The 10,402-nt window shown below is 41.2% G+C and overlaps 1 long non-coding RNA gene across 1 annotated transcript; it reads left to right on the top strand.

The window, feature by feature from the left end:
* The first annotated feature begins 3,551 nt into the window (after window positions 1–3,551).
* On the top strand, window positions 3,552–8,267 carry LOC118173642. The gene is made up of 4 exons (XR_004754324.1): window positions 3,552–3,678; window positions 3,802–3,850; window positions 6,783–6,845; window positions 7,659–8,267. It is a non-coding gene; the product is annotated as an uncharacterized LOC118173642 (long non-coding RNA).
* Window positions 8,268–10,402: the final 2,135 nt, after the last annotated feature.

Below are 10,402 nucleotides of genomic sequence, written 5' to 3'. Positions count from 1 at the left end.
ATCTGCCCAGACTGGAACGTGGCAGCCATTCTGTGCTAACAACTCAACACAGTGGTTTATTTTTCTGAAGAGGAGATGTGAGGAGTAACTCGTCCAATTGAAACTGCAAGGTGAGTCACAAAGGTGATGACAAGGATTAGCTTCCTGCAGCCTGGTCTCATGACTGCAGAAACATTTTAGCAAGTTTTGCAGGAGACAACCTGATAAAGAGCTGGAACGTGTTCGAATAACTGTCCATCAGGAATGCCCTTAGAGTAGAGCTAGCGGCGTGCACTTTTTCTCTCTGACTATAAAGCTGAGACTTAAAAGGCTTTTGTATGCGGATGTGAATATTTTCAAATGAATGTCCAGGATGGAGAGCTCTTATCAACGTCTTTGAAAGCACACTGGTATTCATTTAAAATAGCTTTATTATTTTCAGGTAATGCATTACAAGGCGAGTCTAGTGTTCTTTTCTACTCCTCCAAAGTGCAAAGGAGGAGTTCATTACTTAAATACTCTTGGCCTTTCAATAGGAGTGTGGTACCCAATTCCTTTTGTGTGCCTTGAAAAATGTCCCTTTACGTTGATCTTGATTAAGTCTTGCTGAAACTTGCTGTGCTAGTCTCATTGGTCTCATTTCACACCCTGAAGAATCATGTAGCACAGCCAGCCTCGCATTGGTAACCAGCTCCAGAAGTGACAGTACTGTGTGCTTTACAGGAATGCCTGTGGGCCTGAATATGTTGGCAAAAATATCAGAGGCACAGGTTGTTTGGGTAACAACTTAAACTTCTGTGTGTTTCACCAAATTGTAGCTGTGATCTGGACATTTTGCAGCTGGCACTCTATTAACTAGAAGTTTATAGTATTGCCAATAAAAGATATGAAAAAAATATTTCAAGAGGTAGATTTGACTCATCTTCTTGTTCTAAGGCCTCTAAGTGATTTTCAGTCATGTTTACTCACATTCATGTCAAACTCAATTGTCCAGATTAAGCTTGTTCACAGTTGCCTAAAACTATATTTGTGTCATGAGGTCTACCTAACACTTCTCAAAGCTCTGACCTAGTAAATTTGCCCTCTGGAGCTGCTATTTTTTTTTTTTTTTTCCAACACTATAACATCCAATTCTTTGAACCAAGTATTCAGTAAAAGACTCAAGGACCAGTTCTCACAGTATGTATCTGGGAAGGAGAGGCCAGAACAAAGCAACTATGCAAATTATCAACTCAGACAAAGCTGCAAGTAGCCCAAAATACATTAAACAGTAAATCTAACTATGCCAGTGTCAGGGCTAAAGTACAGACTTTGATAATGATCATAAAGGGCAGTGATGAAATCTTTCATCTTTTTCATAGATGAAAAAGGAACAGACACACAATGTTCTCTCTGGCTTCTTTGGAAAACCATTTAGGAGCTCTCAAGTTATATGAAGAAATAGGAGAAGCAATTAGCACTGAAGCCGAACTGCAGCTCTCTATCTGAATATTACTTCACACAAACAGACCTGCTGAACCCCATGGTCTTATTTAAATAATGAAGTGTTGCACAGTGTAATTAAAGATTGCTGCCACAGGACCCAGAAAATATAATAACAGCCTTTATCATGTAGTAACTTAAAGCCTGATGCAGGATACAAATCAAATTCTCTGCACCCTCTCCTTTCAAAATGAAATCAGACATGTTTCTGTACTTCTGGGCCCAGTCTCCCATTTACAAAATACTTTTTTGTTGAGCCAAGCAGCAACTGCTTTTCTGGCAGTGTTTAGTGTCCTAACACTAACGAGGGTACTTGAAGCAGTTTGCGTCGTCCCCTCAGCCCATCCATAGCTTCATCGAAGGTTATCCTATTAACTCTTGCTCTGAAGGCTGTCTTCGGACCTCTGACAGCCTGCAGCCTGTTTTCAGGGCTCACTGACAGCAAGTATGACCATGAAAGTTACAACTGAAAACGCAGAACTCTTTCACAGATAAGGTCTATTTTTCTTTCCAATGTGATTCGATGCTACCCTGATTTGTCATTTTGGACCTCCTAGGCTATCTTGATGACAAATAAACTGCAGGTGCCTTGAAGGGCCACCTGCTATTTCAGGTGTGATTGATGTAAATGTCTGAAGTAACTTGCAAATTGTATCCTTTTGTTAAATCTAATGTTACATAGGTGGCTGAATGGGCTATTGCACTGTGTGTCTTGAGAAGCAACAGACCTGAATAGCATATATGAGAAACGATGCACAAAGCTTGCGAGTTTATATACTCCTTTTTTGGGCCAAATACTTTACTGAGGGGATTAATGTGAATTTTAACTTCTGCAGCTGTTTCTCCGTGTTCATAAAAATTCAAAGTTCGGTCTCATGTTACATGATGGTAAACCAGATGTACTTCATGTTTTAGGTACTGCACTGAAAATTACTCTTGGTTCACAGCAACAAAAGCAAAAGTGCAACTGGGATGAATTTGTCTTCCCATGAGGTTCTTGTCCTTATCTCCCCAGGTCCAAAACTCCTCTGACTGCAAGATCTTCTATGATAGTAATTCCTTCCAGCATTGCCAACTTTTACAGTTTCATTATAAATCTGCTGGGGCTGGATTTGCATTAAGATTAAACACATCAGTCGTCATGCTCTGTTCTTGCCTGCCTAGGGGAAAAGCCTATTTGGGTTGGATACCTTTCCTGCATTTCTTCCAGCAAAATATGGATGCTGGGGAGAGCAGGCAATGCTCAGTCCATCCCATGAGGAACTGAGAGGAACTGGAGGATAGAAGAAGGGGGCAAAAGGAAGAAACCCGTCTTATGGGTCATAAAATATCTTTGTCTTGCTCTGAACAACAGAGGAAGAATGTTCCTGTCAGCGGCAAAGCCAGTAGGGAGGGTGAGAGAGAAAACAAAATCTGCAGCTGTAGAGGGACAGTGGCTTGAGGAAAACAGAGGTGCATAGGCAAAAGAGGGAAGATCAGTTATGCAACCGTGAGTTTTGGGGACAGCTAAGAGTTGTGTATCACCAGAGAGCATCTTGTGCCAAACCACAGCCTTTTACTCTGTTCTAGTGAGAGTTTTGGTGAGTCTGGGAGTGCTGATAAGATTGTCTGTCAAACTAGGGAGGAAACTAGGAGAGAAGTTTAAATGTCAACAGGTGGGATAACAGCTGTTTTTAAAATGTGTGATGGTAGAAGCCATCACCAGGAGGCTGCACTGGGCTGGCTTTGGGTGCTGTTCTGCTGCAGAGACCCTCCTGTCAGCGAAGCAGGTGTAGCACAATTGCTTCACACATCAGGTTCCACTGGCTGGGAAGTAATCAGCCCCAACAGGGAGGATTTCAGGCCATTTTTGTCACTCTGATGTGCAACTGCATGGCTTGTGTGACGGGCATTGTATTATTTTTGTTACTTTACCTCCCTTAACCTTTGGGAGACACCTGATTTTGAGGGAAGCCAGCTCTCTACTGAGGGGAACCTTCCTCTGCAGTCACTTAATTGTTTGCTCCCAGCCAGGTTTGCTTAATTATCAGTTTGGACTGAAAGTTAGCCAGGTGAGAGCTGCCCAGGCAATCTGTGCTACTCATCTCCCCTCACAGTACCTCAGCGCCTGGGGCGAGCCATTGTGTGGCAACAGGCGGGAGGGGAAGGGCCTCTGGGCGTGGTGAGGTGGGTGCATTAAATGGCCGACCTGCTTAATCCTGCCAGCCTCACACAGATGTTTCAGTGTGAGTGATAAGGCATTTCTGCAGCACAGAGGGAACGTGCTGTGGAGTTGCACCTCAGAGAGGGGCACAGTCGCATGGGGCAGAGTTCTTGTGGACTGCAAGGTTAATCCTGCAGCTGCCACAGCTCCCTCCTTCACAGGACGGGCAGTCACAGAGCTGTTGAGGTGAGATGGGACTTCTGGAGGTGGCACGGGCAGGGCCGGCTGGAGCAGGTGGCTTGGGTTGTCCCCAGAGTTTTCTCCATCTTGAGGCCAGGGTGCTGCAAGGCAGATGGGTCAGGTGTGTGTGAGATCCAGCTCATGGGGCAAAAATGTTCCCCTCAAGTGTAAGTCTTCATATTTCAGGTTGTGGCCATGTTGCCTGCTTGATGTTTCCCTTTGTTGAACTAGGTCAGAGTCACATCTGCCTGTTCCTGAGGTCCCTTGGAGTGGCAGCACAGCCACTCCTGCCACGTGTCCCCTGCCAGCGAGCTGAGGGTGTGTGTGGTCCCACTCAGGAGTGACAAAAGTGTCTAACACTGGTCAAGAAAATGAATGTGGCCAGCACAGTCTGATCTATGGGCCTTTGGAAGGAAAATTCAGATGTCTGCCAGTCAATATTAATAGGCTTTAAATCTAAGCAGTGAGGAAGGCAGTGCAAATATGAATTCTTACTCTTCTGCATTGTAGAGTCCATTGGACTGTCCCAAAAGTGGACTGTGGGCTGTGGTGAGCCTGATCTTAGCATAGAACCCTTTATTTTAGCTTTATGTTCCATATGGATCAATCTATGAAAGAAAATTGAAGTCTTTGACTCCATACAGCTTCCTGTGTGGCTGTCCAAATTCAGCACCTTGTGTGGCCTGTTGTCCCCAGCTTGGGCTGCTGTCCCAGGCTTGGGGTTTTTATCCCAGATGCTGTCTCACCCTGGTTCTGAAAAGTTATCCTACTGCAGTTGTGGGAAAACTCTTGTTTTCCCTGTATTTCTCTAATCTGGTAAAGAAGATACCGCATTTAACTGACTTTTCTATGCAACAGGAACATACTAGAAAGCATTCACTGCAAGAGCTCCCAGCAGCCCTAGGTAGCTTTTTTTCTTTGAATTCCTTAGCTCTAGGGATTAACAAAAGATGTGAGGGTGCATTAGAAGAAGCTTTCCATTTCCTCTTTGTTATTGTAATTGTTTGAGCAACTATTGCTGGTCGCTGTCTTGGTCAGGATACGAGTCTAGGTAGATGTTCGGTCTGAAATGGTAGGCCTGTCATAATCAACTCCATCTGAAGTGTATTGTTCCCTTACTTGCTTGGTTAGTCTTAAAAAGAAATACCCCAAACACCTTCAGCATATGGCCAGGAGGCTGGGGTAGCTGTGGGTGACCTGCACTTTCTTCTTGAAATAGTGCAAGAGTACAGGGGAGAATGTTCTCAGCATCCCAAAACCTTAAAAAACCTTAACAATGGATTGTTGTTTTGCTCATAAGCAATGATGGGGAGGGGCTGTCAACAGTTATCCTGAAATCTGTGAGCGTTTTTTTAGGAGATGGGAGGAAATACAGGGTTAAACCCTGTCCCAGCTGACAGGGATTATTAATACAGGCTTTGCATTTACTTTTGAAGACTGGTGCTTTTTCAGTGGAATAGTAATTGGTCAGCATGACCACCCCTGAAAGTGTGGTAACAGAAAGCCTGAAGCTATAAATTTCTTAAACTGTTCAAACTCAGTTGACAACAGTATGTTAGCCTGTGGCTTCTGTGCTAATTAGGTCATGTCATCAGTGTAAGCAAGTATAATTTCAGAGTGTATATGTTAATTGCCAGCTGAGGATATTGCTGGTTGGGTGTAATAAAGTGTTTGCTATGGGAGGGAAGAAGCAGCACACTAGGTTGGTTGCAGCCAGTGTTTGTCTGGAGTTGGGTGAATAGTTAAGGATTTTTGAAGTAGGTTAATTAGGCTATTTAGGTGTTTTTCAGCATTAAACATTAATTTTTGTATGGCTTATTTTGTGGCAATAGTGTTTTTTTTTTTTTTTCTTTCTTTCTTTTTCTTTCCCTGTCTTCATTAGATATTCAGTCTTTTAAAGTTGGCATGAAAAAAGTAGAAGAACTCGCGAGGCTTTCTTCTGGGATCTGTAAAAATGCATGTGTTAAGAGCTCAGGTGCTTTTTGGAGCAGCAGTGCGACAGACTTCTATGCATGCAGAACAATCTTTAAGAATGGCTGATTAGAGTAAGCAGTATCAATACAAGATTCATCATTTATACTGTGAACAGTACCTAAGTCCTCAGTGACTTTGTCAGATTTTGCTTGCTGTTCCCAAGAGTGGACAAATTCACATACCACAGTCCCAGAGTGACAGAAAAGGCAAGCAGGTTTCCTGCTGTGCATCCTGAAGCTATCCAGAGACTGCAGGCTGAGAGCTGTGCTGAGATGATGAGGTTCATTGCCACGCTCAGTAATGGGCTGTTAGCCTGACAGCATCTGCTGTGCTGCCTCAGAGACTGAAGCAATTTGAAGGATGCTCTGAGTGGAGGATTGAGTAACCTGGACAGAAAGGTTGGACGTGATACTTGGGGACATGGTTTAGTGGGTGATAATGGTGGTAGGCGGATGGTTAGACCAGATGATCTTGGAGGTCTTTTCCAACTTTAATGATTCTGTGATTCTGTGATGTTTTAAAAATGAACAAGCACAAACAAAACAAAAAAGTTAATTCAATTTTAGTATTGGCTTGGAGTTGTTGGTGAAAGATTTTAAGACTTAAACATCCAGCTCAATATGTATGCACAGCGTGTTACAGAACTTGGCCTTGCCCCTGAATGCTGTTCATTTAACCACCCTTATGTCTAGCCTGTCCCCGTGTCGGCCTCAGGGTGAGGGGAACTTGCCCAAGGCAGAACAGCTGCATGAAGAAGTGGCTTGTAAGTGGTGCCATGGGCTTTGTGGTGTCAAAGTGTTGTGCTAATTTCTACAGGGTTAAGCTTTACTTAGTTATTGCCTATGGGAGACTTATAGAGAACCTTGCTATGCTCTGGGGGGTATGGGTAGTAATTTCTGTTTTTACTTATGACAAGCAACTTTTGATTCTTCCTAACCCTGCCTGTGTTTTCTTTTCTTTTTAGACAACATAAGTTGCAGGAGAATTTCTGAAGTTACTCTGAGTGACACATTTGAGCACTGGAATGGTAAGTTGTCAATTATAAGCAGCAGAGAATGGCTTTGTGCATGACTGCTACGTGCATGCCTTACACGTGTCATGTGTATCACCTTACACGTGCTCTAATTAAACTGGGAACATGGTGAGGTGGCAAGTTTTTGATGTTTATATTATCAACTGTCAAACAGGGAATAGAATGCTCTAAAAAGCTGGCATGATGATGCTGATGATGATCTGATGATCTGCTCAAGTCCTGTGCTATAGGAGTATTTTCTGTGGCTTCTGGTGTGACATTTTTTTTCAGATCCTTGGTTGAAAAGTTAGCCCCTGGGGTCTTATTTATGGGAAACACAGATGCTTCCAAAGACCAGTCTTGTGAAGGGACTGTCATTTCAAGGTCCCAAAAGTGGCTCTCTAGTTTGTCTCTTTGTGAGGTAGGGTGCTGAAGGGAGTGATGAGAGAACTTGGCTGTTGCCAGGATTTGAAGTTCTCAGATAGAAAGTTGACCAGGTTGGAAGACACCTACCTAAAATGTTTTTTTTTTTTTTTTTTTTTTTTAAATAAAGTGTTTGTGTGGGGGAGAAAAAGTGGTTGTCTATGTTTGTTTATTGAGTAAAATTATATGAAAAAGGAACAGGACTTTGAGGTTTATCCCCTTTTCATTTACTTGCCGTTTGTGTTTTCCAAACACCTTGTCCTCCCCAGTTCTCTTTATCTTCTTTTATTTTGGAGAAAAATATTCAGGTGGTAGTGGGCTCTAATTTTTATTTGATAACATGCAGAAGTCAAGTGTTAACAAAGAGCTTGGTTAGTCTTACTTGCTCATGTTTCCCTCTTATAGCCCTTGCAGTGTCACCATTGTATTTATTCTTGAGGGATTCTTGCCTAGATCTGATTTCTGAAAGCAAGTCTATTCATCTCCCTGTGCTTTTGAAACAATGGCTTAGGGTGGTGAAGAACTGTTGGACTGGGAGCTGGTGCCACTGAAGCATAATGGCAAAGAGATCTGTCTCACCAGTCTGATCAAAGAAACCAATATTCATGGCAGAACAGATTTCAACAGTGGTATTTCTGGCTAAAGACACACAAAGTGCTTGGGAAGTAATTTAACAATGGAGTGATCTTATGGTAAAGTGTTAGAACAGGACATTAGTAAACAGTAAGAGTTTGACATACAGTAGTGTAGAAGAATCATTGATTTGTGGTGCTATTACATATGGCTGGTCTAAGGCTATGTCAAAATAGTGTTTTCTGGCAGCAAGACCCACAGAGATTGTCTGTAGTTCATGGTAGCAGTAAAGACATAATGTTCATAGCAGAAAAGTATATGGGGCAATAAACAGTTTTTGTTGGGCATTAAATAAGGAAATGAAGTTAAAAGCTTTACTTATGAATATAAGTCTTGCTGGAGGATGAATGTGATCTAAATAAATAAACTTCAATGTAACCAGAGTGCTTTTTTTGTTTTTAAGTGTGTCTGAAAGTTCAGAGATTCTGATGTCTTGGGTTTTTCATTGAAAATACTTAAGATGGTCTACTTCTAGAGAACAAATAATTGAAGGCAGGTAACAGGGAGAGAGATTACATAGAGGAAAAGGGATGTGATGTGATTGTACACATTTAGGAACATGTTCTTTTTCTTTGTCTGACTGTAGCATAAAACCTGCAGCTCAGGTCTTGGTAAGCATAGAAGTCTTTTGTCCCTCTCAGCAAAAAAAATAATAATAAAAAAAAAAATCACGTGTTCTGTGTTACACCTAAGAGATTTGGGGTGTAAATTGTTATTTTCTAGACTAGGTCTTAGCCTGGAAATTCTTTTTAATTACATCTGCTTTAACCTTGTATAACATCAGAAATGAGAGTTCTCCATGCGTACTGAAGGTTGTAAGTCCACGTGATCTATTGGCGCCTATTGATTGCAAACTAGTATTGCATGCAAATAGTTTTGACTCAGTTCATGGGTCATAACATCTGTCTAAAGTTAATGTAGATTCTGTTTTGGTTAAATACTTGCATAGTGAATTCTGTTTGAATTTTTTGGCTGTAGCACCATTATTTGCTGTGAGGGTGGCTGGCGAGGTGCCGAGAAGTGTTTCTGTCTTCATGAGATTATAGAATCAGTGTCTATAATCTTTAATGTTCCCATGTGGCTGGCTTGCTTTTCCTCTGTGGCCTGAGATTGCAGGGTCTGAGAGGACTGTGCATAGTTCAAATCACACTGCAGGTGGATCAGAAACGAGGTTGTGAGTGCGCTATGTGTGGGGTTAAGATTTGGAGAAACCTTGAGATGCAGAGCTCAGCTTTAGTCATTGCTCCAGGTAAAATTTTATACGCTTTCTTTAACCAAGTGACTGAGTTAAAAGCTAAGGTGAAGAAATGCTTATTCATGTCTTTTGCTTGTCATTAGCCTCCTGCAGCAAGCTGGTATGCTAGGTAAGAGCAGCACTCGTTATAACAGAGTAGCTTTTTGGACCATGTAATGTGTTGAATAATTCTTTTTTTTTTCATTGTTTTTCTTTTTCTACTAATAGCTTTTCTTAAAGCACGGCTCAGTTTGGGGATTTCATTACTTTTTGTCAGTTCAGGTTCATAGAACAGGACTTGTAGATTTGGTGAATTCTACATCTAGTATTGGTTATAAAACAGCTAATACATGTAAACACAGAGTTGAGTAGACCATTACATTTTGAGGAAGGGTAAGTGAAACAGTTGATTTTTACATGTGAGTTACCTTGCTTTTAAAATAACTTTCTATTTTCCTCTTGGAAACCAAGGTTTATTTTATTTTATTTTATTTTATTTTATTTTATTTTTTTTTTATGGTGTCTCAATACCTTTTAAAAAGTTTTAAAACTTAGCTTTCTGGCAGTACAGTTCCCATGTAGCTAACTTAGTAATCTTAAAATTTATGAAAAGTTGATAGGTAGTAAATATTTAATGGCTCATTGTGTGTGTGAGTGGGTTATTGTCTGTGTTGGCATAGATATTCTGTGTAGAATGTCTAACACTTCTCATTTACTGTAGGGGTTTTGTCATCTTTATTGAGCGATTCTGCTAGTCCTTAAGATCAGTCTTGAAGTTACACTGTGACTGTGTGGTCTCGAGTCATGTTCATCACAGGCAACACCTCACGTGAGTTCATGATCAGCTAGGTAACTTCCCTAATGCAGCAAGAATCTGTTAGCTTTTAAATAACCATTCTGGGGGAGCATTTTGAGTGCTAGTGGAATTGCTGTCTTTAGGATGCCCCTTCAAGGTCTTGGGCTCAGTCCCTTGATGCTCTTTTGACAACTGATGCTACTTACTTTGCTATGTATCTAAGTATGTTCAGTTGGAAGTTAGTAACTGAAGAATTTGCTTCTCTTACCACATTTTCATCTCTTAAGGAGACGACAAGAATAGAGATTTTGGAATATGATTTTGAAACTTTCTGACTTGGTATTTTATTTTATTTTATTCGACTTCTTCAAGTCTTGAATCTGATGGTTTCATCCCCGAGTGTTTTCATTTTACCTTTTTTTATCCTCTAAAGAAATTGTAGTTTTTCAGTTCCAATAAATGTGGTACACGGAGAATAAGAATCCT

Source organism: Oxyura jamaicensis, chromosome 13 (assembly GCF_011077185.1).
Source record: "Oxyura jamaicensis isolate SHBP4307 breed ruddy duck chromosome 13, BPBGC_Ojam_1.0, whole genome shotgun sequence".
Lineage (NCBI taxonomy): Eukaryota > Metazoa > Chordata > Aves > Anseriformes > Anatidae > Oxyura > Oxyura jamaicensis.
Note: the sequence above shows the minus strand (reverse complement) of the source record. Positions and strands in the feature narration are given on the sequence as shown.